Here is a 13566-nt window from a genome sequence, read left to right on the forward strand (position 1 = left end):
GCCCGTGAGCCTGAGGTGACAGTCCCGCAGCCAGACATGAAGTGCCACCAATCCCTTACATTATGGAGGGCCCGGGGAGCTGTGGCACCAGCCGGATGACAGGGCACGCAGCAGGTGACCAGGGACAGCCAGGGGACACAGCGGGAGCCAAGAGACAGCCAGGAGACAGCGACACTGCAGGCAACAGAGCAGGAGGCAAGAGAGGACAAGAAACAACAGGAAGACCCCAGACTCTGCAGTAAAAGCCCAGGTGGTCCTTTGTTCTGGGCCCCTCCTCTGAGGCTGTGGTAAGGCCGGACCCTGTTGCATAACCCCCTTCTCATGCTCTGTTACTCTCTGGGCAAATTGTTAACTACTTCTGACTCTTGGAATGTCAGCATTACTCTCTTACCCTGTATCAGGAGAGAGCACTAAGGTCTCCTGTGCTGAAGGTACACTTTCCCCTTTAAAAATATTTGACCTCCTCTCTCTGGAGCTCTCTGATGCATTTTTGCCACCTTCTGGTGTTCTTTCAGTGCAATGGTTTTACAGTGACACAGCCACAGCAGCTTTTACCTCTTTATGCCAATGGTGAAGGGAGATTTTCTTCTTGCCCAACCTGGCATTTAGACAAGGAGAATGCAGGTGAAATCTGCCCCTTATATACATCCTGGAGGGGCAGAATTGGTAATCACTCCAAGAAATGCAGTGTGAAGTACACTTCTCATCAGTTGTCCTTCTCCTCTGCTCTGCTCTCCTCTCATAAGGAGTAATGGACTTTCAGGTTCTTGCAGCACAGGTTTCTGTTTCAAGCAGAAATTAGTTGTGAGAATACAGTGTTTCCTTAATATAGTTTAAGTTAGAAGCTTTTTAATAGAAAATATTCATAGCTGGGAGCAAATAGCATAGTGAAAGAAAAGTTAGACTAAGTCCTATTGCAGTTACCATCTCCAGCATCTCTGTTTCTCCTAAGCAATGGAAAGACGTAACCCAAAAGTATTTCCCAGGAGCTTATTTCTTAAAAGCTGCTTTTATATGCAAAGAAAGTGGCACCACTTTAACTTAATAGTAAAAAATGTATTCATGCTTCACTTATGGTTAACATATAGTGATGTGCTTCATTCTCAGAATGAGAAGGTAGGAACTCTTTGGAAAGTGAAGAGAAGGTTAAACCATTCATCCTCCTTAATGACTCATGATCTGACTGTTTTCTAATTACTCAGGTAACTTAATTTATTTTTTAAATTCCTTTTGGATACTTTAATCATGCTTCTTGAAGTCATTGTAATTGTGCTCATTCTTAAGTGGGGGGAAACTCATAATCATTGTTTACAGTATTTCTTTGTCCCTGTAACTCATGAGCAGGCACTTTGTGTTTTATGCCACTGTCAGTAGACAGTGAGCAGAAAAAACGGTCTAGTGCAAATAAGGTGTGAAATCAAACTGGATTTTGCTCATGATTTGGATGTTTAATAGCAGTCTTTTTTAATACATAGGGACCATCTGAAATATGACGCTGCAGAGTGAAGATATGTAGGGATGTATTTTAAAAAATACTGACACAAACGCCTCATTTCAGAGATTTCTTCCTTTCCTGAAGTGTAGGCCAGGCTTTGGTTTTTGTCCTTGAGGTTAAACCTCTGAAAGCCTTTGGGATAACTTGGTACCATACCTTCCGAAGGACAGAACTCAAATGCCCTTTCCTCTATAATTTCCGTTCTATTTCTCCTAAGCAAAGCTGCTTAATGAATTCAGTGTGTCAGTCAAGGCCTCCCCACCTGACTGAGTCCCTGGAGGCCTTGCTTTTCTCTGCAGGATTACACAGCACAGGCCACCTGCCTGGGAGTCAAATCAAGGGGAGCATCTCAGCAGGCTTTCTGCCCTGCAGCAAAGCTTCTGCCAGAAGCTTCTGCAGAAGCCTCTGATTCCCCTGTAGCTGTTTCAGGCTGCTGCAGAATTTGAAGGCTCAGTCCACCACACATACTCTGTAGTCCCTTGAAGGCAACGTGTACAGAGTCCAGAAGTGCCTAATTCTTTCCCTCCACATCTTCTCCATGACCTATTAGGACCTGCTCATGGATACTCCTGGACTCTACACAGAGATGCCAGACTTGTCTTGCATCTGTGAAATAGGCAGAACTAATCCTAGTGATCTTTCCCTTGTGTTTTTGGGCTTTCCCACAGTGTCTTTTGTATCAGCATTTTTTACCTACTCTTGTTTGTGAGAGAGAGACCTGTCTCCATTTTCCTCCATTATCTGAGGGAGTGCTACACTCAGGAATGGGTTGTTCAGGAGCAAAAGGGAACATTCAGTGTTTCTGGAGAAAACGGCTTGATTTTGCCCAGCATAATTCAATATTCATTGGGCAGTAGAGGGAGAGGCTTATTTGACTGGGAGAGAAAGCTGTGGGTAGCCACTGCCCCACATACTGCCTCATGGGGAAAGCATAAATGTGGTTAGGGGCAGACACTGGAAGGCTGGTCTTTGTTTTCCTGGAATGCTGTGCTTCTGCCACTTCCCTGTAACAGCAGGCAAGGCACGTACGCCGCGGTGAGCACCCTCACCTGAGGGTGGGCAGTGCAAGTTCAGACCTCTACAACTCCTCTGCAAAAGCTCTGATAAAGCTTCCCTGGATGCCCCTGAGTGAGGGGGCGTGAGGTGCTGCGGTGCCACAGGCTGCTAGCCCTGACCAGCCTCTGCTGGCTGCTTGCCTTGGATACCTGGGCTGGGCCACATCAAGTGGCCCTTGGCCACCACACACCGGGGCTTTGACACCCACCTGCCTCTGGCATGAGTGTAAAGGGGGTGTGCAGCCAACTCCCTCCGAGGGGCTGGGCAAATGCTTGTTTATCCTTCTTAGAGCATCTGTTCGCTCTGGTAGTAAGCTGTTTATAACATTTCAAATGCTTTTTGGGGATTAATTTCCTTCAAGGGGCTGTTCTTTTCCCCTGGTGCTTTGATAGGTGGAGGTAAACATGTTTTTGTCTGCAAGTAGCTTGAGGGAGAGAGTTGTCTTACAAGGTAAGAGCAGAGGCTGGTTTTAAAATAGTCTCCCATCAGATGTGAACTGGTGTCTGCAGGAAGAATCCTGCTACACTGGGGAGTATCACTCAAACCCTACACCTGTGATGTGCTAAACGCAGTTCAAGCATTCGGGGTGTGTGGAATCAAATACAGCTTGTTTTCATTTGCAGGATGCTTTGCATCAGCTGTATCCTTGCATTTGGAGAAAAGGGAATTGAGTTGCAAAGCATCCTCTTTTCTGCTGTTGTACAAAACAAGGTTTCCTCTTTCTAGGATTTACTCGGTGAGTGCTTTCTGCATTGTCTCAGTCATTTTAAAGCCAGTTCTAAAACTGAAACACAGGGTGCTGGGATATGGTCAAAGCACAGTGCCATCCCATCAACCCAGGATGATCAAACTATGTTTTCCTACTATGAACAAGGAAAGGAGAGAGGGATTGAGATCCACTTTATAGGTAGAGAGTAGAATCAGTGTCTCTCTGAGAAGAGAGGTGATTGATGCTAGGAATCCAGGAGTTGCTAGAATCTGAAATCTCATTTTCAGTTTTTAACTTAGGAAACAGTGCCTTAGTGCGAGCATGTTCTCCAACTGCAGAGATCACTGATAGTTCCTTTCCCTAATTAAAACATTGATCTTCTCCTGCTGTATATGCTTGGGGAAGGGAAGGATTTCACCAGTGCCCAGCCTTCCTCTGACAGTTCAATGTCAGGCAGCTGGATAGAGGAGCACAGCCTTCAATTTAGATGCAAAAGTTTCCATTAAAATTCCAGCACACAGCCTAAAGATTTCTGGCTCCTTGAGTGGCTGACTGGCCATGGCTGGGAGGGATGTGCTGAATTCTCCACTAGCCACAAATTCACTCCCCAGCCAGAGGCAGCAGGAGCAGTGCAGGGCTGCTCCCAGGATCCACAGCTCCGAAGAGCTGAACCATGAGGTGTGGAAGGAGTGCAGGGAGCTCCCAGCAGATGTCTCTGCCATGCAACATTCCTTCCCCAGATCATTTTTGGTTTCTGACAGACACCTGCAGATTCATATAAAGCATATTAACCTTTAGCAGTAGTTATCCAAAGTCTTGTAAAGGAGTAAGTCATGAAAATGGTGCCACATTTTTCATTATGGTTTGTTTAATTGGTTTAACATACCCATTTCACCAAACCCTCTTGAAATAATTTTGAGGTTAACAATGAAATTACTACTTCCCCTTTCATGAATACAGTTGCAATGATACCGGTATAATGTAACCCAATAGATGTCTAGGAAAAACAATCTGGAAGAGAAAAGAATTTTCACAGATTTTTTTCTCTGTTCCACTTCTCGATTTGAATTTCAGTTGGTCTGCATGATGATACAGCTTTCTGTGGTGTGAAAAATAATCATAAAAGCCAGAGACATTTTATTGAAGAGGCAAAGCAGTTTGGCACTTACTGGTCTGGTAACTGAGAGTTTCTCTTCCTGCTCGACCATGGTGAAGTGGGTCGGTGTTGCAAGGCTGAAAGGCAGCTGTGAGATTGGTTGAACTCTACCCAGCCACAGCAGTCTGGAGTAGTGGGCCTGAATTGTGGCTTGGTGTCTGGAAAACATCATCCACCTTCTGCTCAGCTTGGGTGTCCTGTGTGGGAGCAGGGAGAGTGGTACTGCACGGGGTGACAGGAAAAGTGATTGCTCATACCAGTGTTTGCAGCACCTTGCTGTGTGAAAGGCTGCAGAGCTCAAGGATGAGATCACTGGGAGTCTCATCATCTGCACCAATCATCATGGTGATAATGATAATGAACAAGAGTCCCAGCAGTCTCCCAGGAGGCCACTTTACCTCATTCATGTTGTTGCTGTGTATATGAAATCCATACAGATGTCAGTCAGGCTTGTCAGTTTGGTCTATTGTAAATGACAACAAAAGGATAAACACAAGAATGCACTCAAATATAGCTCAAATATGAACAGCGAGCTCCCCAGGCAAAGGAGAAGTTTTGCAATATGTGTGGATAGAGAAAAGTCTTGCTTTTCCTTTTTTTTGTAGAGTATTGAGGCTGAAGCATCAGAGTATCTGGTTTACATTTGTTCTTTTCCTGGAGAACAGGACCTCAGTGTGTTGGTACACTGGATAAGAACTTTTGGGCCTTTACTATGAATCTTTTGACTGGCACAGATGACCTGTTTCAATCTTCACTTAGAATTAGTGTTATGGTACTCCAGGAGCAACTATGTGCTGCCTATTTCCCTAGAAGACCTAGTTCTCTGGCCCATATTGTTTCCAATCTAGGAAGAAATAACAGTTAAGAGCATGTATTCCCCTTTACACTGTGAAGCAAAGGAACACTGAAGGTCAGTGACTCAAGAATAGATAACAAGCCTAGAGGGCCAATACAGTTTGAAAAAAAGATGTCTCAAACACTGTTCCAGAGAACTCCCAACATCAGCCTTCTTCCATTATTTTTAGGAATCTGTATTAAGCAGTATCACCAAAGATGTGATGGGAGAGAAGTGTCCTCATTTATAATTGCTCATTGGGCAAGGTGATAGGGGCATTTCCTAATGATCTTTATAGTACGCATCTGTCCTGCAGGAACCAGAGTTGTCATTATTGTGTAAATGCCCATCATACTTCAGTTTAGTGGATTCATGGTTCAAATACAACTGAGATGTGAGCAAGCTCATCCAGCATTATACAAACTCAGTTTGGCGTCATTCTTGGGTGCCATATGTGAAACCAGTAGCACTTGACAGCATAGCCCACCATGCTTCCTTCATACTCCAGACCGTGTGAAATAGGGAAAGAAATGTTGAGAACACAGAAGAAAACTGTGTCATCAGCCTAAGTCAAGGTCCTTGGTGTTGCTTTGTACCTTCCCAGAACCTCTGGTCAATTGGCAACCACTTCGCATTAGTTTTTCCCTGTGCCAAGGCTTGCAACCTACCTGGAGGGCTCGTAAACCTCTTTCTGACAGTATTGATGGAATCATTCCGACATTACTCAGATTACTCCTACAAGACAAGCGAAGATGTCAGCCCCACCATGTCTTCTTTTTTCAGCATCACTCCCCCGTGCACTGGCGTGTGAGTAGCAAGTGTCTGTTTAGCCTGGAGAGAAGTTTGTTGGAAGCAGATACTGTAAAGTTAGAGCCATTCCAGAAGAAGTGTGCACAGCTAGGGAAAACGATCCATCCACAGAAGCAGAGATTAGCCTTTCTGTGCAATCACAATAAAATGAAAGTCCCATGCCAGTTTTCTCTCTCTTTCTTGAATGATTGCACTGTGTGTAGGTCTGCTGGACTGTATCAACACCTTCATTTAGCCCATAATTCATTGCCATGCTTTGGCTTGGTCCTGCTGCTCAGATATGCAAGTGCTTGAAAAATCAGCTACTGCTTATGCACGCCCAAGCACAGGCGCAGACTTTACAAGATATGCAAAATCTGTGTGCCAGCATATTTGTGGGCACTGAGCCCTTAAGCTTCAGAATATTTTTACCAAATACAAAATACTGATAAAAATGCAACAGTATGTTTATGTCGTGGCTCTATGAAACATTTCTGACTGTGTGCAAACAGTCTCATTGGGCTGGACGGCTTTTTTTTATTTCTTCTGTTTGCAGTACACAGCACATGGAGGGCTCTGTGGCTGTCATCTTGCTGAGGTGCTCCCACAGCACCCACAGCTGCAATGAAACAGAGTGAGGGAGGGATTTCACAAGCTCAGGTAGAGGTAGTAGAAGTATATCAATTTCTGCTGAATTGTTGGGACAGAGAATACATCTCCTCATATGGTCTGGAGAAGCCCCAAATATTTCCCATCTCAGTATAATGCTCTTCTCTTGTCAGTCAGTCCCAAAGTGAGCAGAGCTGACAGATGTCGATTCTTTCAGATTTTCCCTTTCCTAAGGACCCTGACAGCTTCAGCTGCTGAACCACAAACTAACTCCTTTTTTTTCTCCTTACCTGTTTACTGTTACTGTAGCTGTCCTCTCTCTCACAAGGAGATGTAGATTCAGTTCACATCATGCAACATCAATACTTTACCCTCACTTGGCTGAAAAGGATCCAAGGAACAATACAACAAACTACCTGTCCTTTTCTGTCTGCTGTTTATTGCAGTCACCATCATCTGTGCTTTCATTTCAGAAGCAGTTAAGGTATGACAGAACCACTGTAGGATAGACACAGATATATTGTGCTGTGCCAGTCAAAAAAGTACAGTTAAAAATCCTGCAATACGCATATCAGCAAAATAAATACAAATGGAAAAGAAAGGCGTTGCAATTTCAGTAGTGATGAATAACCCAAATTGCAAGATCTGTCTGCATCCTTGTTGCTATTACATTCATTTAAAGCAAAACAATAGTTATTTATCATGCTCTGTATGGCCACAGTTACTAATACATAGCTTTTTGAAGTTGGATTACACATTCTGGCTCAAAATACAGCATATCTGGATAGTTCCAAAGTGTATGGGATTGGGAGAAAAATAGTTAAAACTCTTTGGTTATTTGATTTTGCACAGTGGATCTCCCATAAAATAACACTGAGTTGTTTGTTATCTGCAGTCACTGAGGGTTAATAATTCATTCCCATTTTGTTTCTTCTTTCTGATTTCTGTGTGTGGGTAAGAATTCTGTGGATAAGCCTCTTTCTGTGTGACTTTTACATATTTTAGTTTTGAATTCTGTGACCCTAAAATCTGAGCAGGACAAGCAAAGACTTTTTTTTTTTTTAATTAGACAAAAAGCTCTACTAGCTGAAACCTTTCCCCAGTTCTCAGAACTCCTCTTTACTTTTTTTTTTACTGCAAATTGATATATTTTAGTTCAAATATGTGATAAACAGGAGCAGAGCTCTTCCTGTAAAAGGCAGTCCTAAGAAAAATGCAGTTTAGTTTGCAACCTGCGATAATGAGATAATTCATGGAGGGCCTGTCAGGAAAAGCAGCTTGCCATCTCTATGCCATTTGTAAACAATGTGTATTATATTTCTTTTTTTCCTCCACTTTTACAGAAATAGGAAGCTTTCTCTATCTTACACTGAGGGATGGCAATAGAAATGGGGGGAAAAAAAGCACTTTTCTTTTTAAACACAAACATTTTAATCGACTTGAGGGAAGTGATTTCTGTTGGATAATGGATTCACCTCTCTGCTCCTCCTGCTGCTGATCCCCATCCAGCTGGGTGCTTTGTAGCCTCCCGTGCACTGATGTTGTGTGGCAGCACTGGTGTGTGGCACCACTGGCTTTTCCAGCTGGTGGAGCATCAGCAGAGCCCTACACAGGAACACAGTGACTCACGTTCCTGCCCCTCTGGGGGGAGTCCAGTAATGCTGTCTGGTAGCAGAGTCTTCAGGCCTCCTTTTCAGCAGTTAACCCCAAAGTCCATTGCAAACCCATCTGTGCAACAATATTTGGTGCTAAAAAACCTGAGAAAGACAGGACTGGGGAGAAAACTTTTCCTGATAGAAGAAAAAGCCTGCATTTGTTGGGTAGTGCTTTAAACCAGCCAAACTGTCTGGTTCAACCTGCTTTCTCTGCTGTTACGCCTTTTCCACATCTATTTTCCAGCTCTTATTTTTTTAATATAGAATAAATGTTCTGTCTGTAATTACATTTAAGTTATTCTATGAGATTATAACATTCTGCTTTTCTATCTGAGAGGGGTCTGTTCCATCTGAATTGCAAAACGGATATAGGATTGCAGTTGTTAGAGAAGGAAAAGCCGTATTAGACTGGAGTCCATCATCCTGTAAGGGTATGATATAACACTGTGACAGAGGCCATATCAGATATTAAATTGCTATAATACAGAAGTGTTTTACACTTTCTTAAATTATAATGAGAAAGAGCAGCCCAGGAGTGGATTTTTTATCAGTGCAAGACCTGGGTTTCCCTAAGAGCAAGAGGTAATGCAGAGACTATTAGAAGAAACAGTCTGCCAGGTTGGTTCATGTTATTAAACCTTCTCCAGCCTCAGCCCTGCACATTTGGGACCGTAAGGTCGTGAGTGACCTGTTCTTGTTCTTCCAAGCAGAAGGGCCTGGTTCTGTTCTTGGGTCTTGAAATAAAATATGTGAAAGCCCAGTGGGTCTTAGCCTGTTGTTTTGGAGCAAAGCAGTTCCCAGCTCTGCACTTCCCAGAGGCAGGAGAGGGCTCTGTGCCATGGTAGATCCACTCTGTTCCCAGGAAGCTGCGTGCCCTCACAGGAGGCACTGGGCAGCTGGAAGTGGTGGGTTTGTACCTTAGCACCTGAAGGCAGCTCTGATGTTTTGCTGGAAGGATGAGAAATCCCATGGCTCGTTTGCACAGCAAGAGATAAAAACCTTTTGGCATCCTGGCTGGTCCCAAAATTCAGTGGCTCAATTCTGCTTAATTTCTCCTGCATTTCAATTGATGCAGCTGTAACTGGTACCTTGTTTCACCCAGACTGAAGTGGGCTTTGAAACAGCAGTCACCTCTATCCCCCCAAATGCCAAGTAAAACAGCATTTTAACACTTCTTCTTAACTGGTTCTGCACATTAATGCAGTTGTGGAAACTGTCACTGTACAAATATCCTCTTTCATAACCATTTTCTGTAGATTTGTTTTCAGCAGAGTGTGAAACTATGGAATAGAAATGCTTTTGTAGTTTTTTGCTTGTGGAGCTATTATTGAGAGGCAAGGAGTATCTTTAGTGCAGTGCTTTAAACTCTCACAACAGGTTTTTTTTCTCTCAAAACACTTGTAACAAAAATACATTGCACCAGGTGCCCTGGTTTCATTTCTGCATGCTCTCTTCTCAGAGGTCTCACATAACTCAGAAATGGAAAGTCAAGCTACACAGCGTGCATTTGCTGCTGATGGGCATATACACAGGGGCAGACTAATAAAAATACTGTATTTTTTCTCAATACAGTGTACATTTCCAGTGCTGAGTAAATACTGAACGCAATGGCTGAAAGATCCTGTTACTAAGGCAACCAACTCCCATGTTATCCTTAAATATATATACATAGTCCGTCTGCTACTTGAAAAGAAAAATTCTTGTCAAGATTTGCTGAACTGAATTCTTGATGAGGTCTGTCTTACAAAAGGCTAGATGTTGTGGGTGCCTCAGACCGGACTTTCAGGTTGACAGTAAGAGCAAGAACAGAAGCTGATGGAGAGGATAATGATTTTCGAGTTGCAGAGTTATGACCAACTTGTACAAAATGGTGGTAGGACAAAACTTTTCTAAGGCCTATGCATGCCATAAGTGACTTCAGAGAATTAATATATGTAAATATTTCATAGCACCTCCTTCTGACACAGCTTTTGTAGCTTGTTATGTTAGGCAGACCAGTGTATTTCTGTGGTAATTGCTGTAAGGAATGAGCCTAAGCAAAGCAATTCCCCATGGTGTGGAGGTGGTGTGCAGCCTGTACATCTTGCTGTTACTATTTATTTCCAAATACATGCTTTTGATATTAGAGCACATCATATCCTACAGCTGGTAAGAGTTCATTATTCAGTGCTCCAAAAGAGTGAAGAGTATCACTGAGGCACCACATGCACAGTAGAGCTTTCCCAGATTTCTCACCCATGACTGACTTTTATTTTTGCCATAAATGTTGATTTTGAGGGCCACTCAGCTGTAGTTTTTTACCCAAAGTGAAGAGTTCCCTCACTGAAGGTTTAGTTCTTACGCAGGTGCAGTTTACTTCAGGACTGAAAATAACTCAGCAGCAACACCTCTGCAGAGAGGGAGGCTGAAAGTCCAGATCTTTATGGCCTGACCTAAACCATCCTTGGAGTCAATCTTTGGTTTCATGCCACGGGGCCACAAATACTTCGGTGGACCACAAATACTTCGGTGGACCTTGGACTGGACAAGTTTGCAGCTTCGTATCCTCATCATGCTTTCAGTGAAGCACTACGGGTATGAATAAGTTCTGTATTCAGGCTTTAGGAGTTACCATAAAAAAAAAGAATATTTAAATAGCTCCAGCTTATTGCCTTATCCCAGTAGCTTGGGATACTAAATGAAGTTATCTGTGATGGTGTTAATCATCCCATGTGTCTGTGAAGAGCAGGTATTGAAGCAGAAATAAACGGAGTCACAGAGTAAGCTTGAGGAAAAGTGAAATAGTATTAGGTGAGACTTTCCCCTCCTAGTGAAGTCTTAACCCTCGTCTGTCTCTCAGAGACATAACTAGTGAGGCAATTCACAAATACTTTTTCCATCTTCTGTGTTAAGTCTAAGAATTTTTTGTCCAGAACTGGGGAAATTCACGTGTGGGGCACAAAGATCTCTCACTGCTTTGCTTTCCTTTTTTAACACTGAAGAAGTGTCTGTGCCTTCTCTCAAATCATGTAATAAGGCTAGGAGGTCCTTATCCATGTCCCTCAGCTGGGTTGTTCTCTCTCCATGGCTGGAGTCCAAGTACTTTCAGGTCTTTTCAGCATCTCAGAAGTGACACCATTCTGTTCCCATTTTTAGAAAATACCAGGGATACTCTGAGGCTGAGAAAAATCCTTGCTCCTAAATAAGCTGTTTTGGATAAAACTTTCGTTGTCTCATTTCTTTCCCAGTCTTTTCAGAGGTTTCCCCAGTGTGGTCATAAAGGCGGTGCTTGTAATTAGGGAAACTCATCGTTCCAAGCACAATTGATCCAGTGCTTTTGTCAGTTATCCCCCAATAGGGATAATAGTATTTTAGCCTTAAATCCAGGGGTTAAATGCGTTTTAACCAAAGTCCCTAAACCCAATGCTTAACTGCAACGTGTATGAGGTTCATCCCATACAGTCTTTCTGGCTCACCAGCAGATGCTCAAGGAATGCACCCTCCCCTTGGAGACCTCCATCCATCTGGAGTTCCCAAGCAGCCCTTAGGCCGCACTTCTCCCTTTTCATCAACAATAAGCTCCTTGGTCTCAAAACCTTCAGGGGATGTGGATTACACAGGCATGGAAATGGGATTTTTAGTAACAAGTGGCCAAATGTTCAGACATCTCCTCTAAAGACATTTGTGCTTCTAGTGAAAAAAAAGAGCCTGATCCCAATAAGGAGTCTATTTCTAAATTAATAATAATTTTTAAACCCCCTCAAGTCTGAGGTACATTAAAATACAAGGTGACATTGGAGTATGTGCTGTGGGTCAGACTCTGATGCTCTAAGGCACATTGAGTAGTGTTTTACTTGCAAGTAGTTCCATTAATTTCAGTGACCCAGTTACAGAGTAAGACACCGCTCAGCAAGAGAAGAGACGTTAAAAATCTGCCCACAATATCTGATGATAATTTGATTTCTGTACTGCCTTCCAGACCCACTCGCCCCATTCTGCTTTCACCATAGTGCAGCATCTCTTTCATAGATGCTGACATCTCTAGATGGCTGTCAGCCTTTGTGATGAAGAATATTAGAATAACACTGCAGCTGTGTCGAAAAAGCAGATATGCATCCATTCATGAAGAGGATATTTTTGAGCAATTCTTGTAAAATTCCTTGGTTTTTTCTCTTTTAAGTTGATATTCAGGTTTCTGTGACTATGGTAACTTCTGTGCATTTGCATATTGTAGGCTGTGCAGCCACAAAAGGAGATAATTGATTTTCTCCCCAAAGTAATTTGGTGCTCTTCACTTCAGAGATCATCCTTTAGATTATCGACTCCTTATTATTAGTCATTTGCAAAATTATTGCTGTGGCTATGAGGTTCATAGCCCTGTCAGACTTTTGGCTTCTTTTCCTCAGGGTTTTCTTCCTGAGCAGGAAGGTTTTAATCCTCTTGTACTTGGAAAGAAGGAAAAAAAAAAAAAAGAAGAAATAAAAAGCCAGCCAGCTGTACTGGCACCTCCTCCCATAAGGCTGACATTTCAAATCAGTTCTTTATCAGCACATGCTTCTTGCTTGCCTTTATGATAGCCTCAAAAAAATGTTGCAAAGAGCTTGGTCAGTGGTGATAACCTCTCCAGAGCACTGACCTACAGCAAGGAGAGGAGTGTTTCTGAGCAGCTGTAGTATAGTAGCAAATAAGTAGTTTGTACTTGACTACACTGTCACTCTTTTCAGTGTTTCACATTTGGACTTACACTGTGCCTATGCCCACTTTTTTTTTTCCTGTTTCAAATATATTTATAAAACTTCAGCATAAAGCCTCACTCCAGGCTAAATGGTACATCAACATTAATTGTATTATTTAGTCCAAAATTTTCAAAATTCTCAGAATAGCTTTTGAAGACTCAGACTAGACCTAGTGTGGAAGCCTTTTTGGTTTGGGTTGGACATTCTTTTAATGACAAAAGATGAAGTTAATGTTTTAGAAAAAATTCTCCAAATCTATTAATAGCACAGTGTTTACTTGTGTAATTTTAAAGCGTTTAGGACTTCACAGAAGTGGTAGGGATAATACGAATTTAAGGTAATATTTGAGATTCAGACACAGATATTTCTCTGTTTGCACTCTATTTTCATAGTGGCATTTCTCAGGCTCTGCACTGTTCTAACACTGCAGGTAGCAGTGGGAGTGACTCAGTGCTTCCATTACCATCTGCGGTTCCCCGCCTGTGCCTTTGCTGATTTCTGGCTTGTAGTTAAGGTAACCACTGAGTAGAAAGGACCTGGTTTTGTG

General features: G+C 42.7%; 1 long non-coding RNA gene across 1 annotated transcript in view; it reads left to right on the forward strand.

Annotated features, from left to right (window-relative positions):
- The first annotated feature begins 17 nt into the window (after positions 1–17).
- LOC116438326 overlaps positions 18–13566 on the forward strand; it is a 30791-nt gene continuing 17242 nt past the window's right edge. Inside the window, exon 1 of the long non-coding RNA XR_004237677.1 lies at positions 18–287. This is a non-coding gene — a long non-coding RNA (uncharacterized LOC116438326). The remainder of the gene's footprint in view (positions 288–13566) is intronic.

The sequence above is a fragment of the Corvus moneduloides genome, chromosome 2, assembly GCF_009650955.1.
Source record: "Corvus moneduloides isolate bCorMon1 chromosome 2, bCorMon1.pri, whole genome shotgun sequence".
Taxonomy (NCBI): domain Eukaryota; kingdom Metazoa; phylum Chordata; class Aves; order Passeriformes; family Corvidae; genus Corvus; species Corvus moneduloides.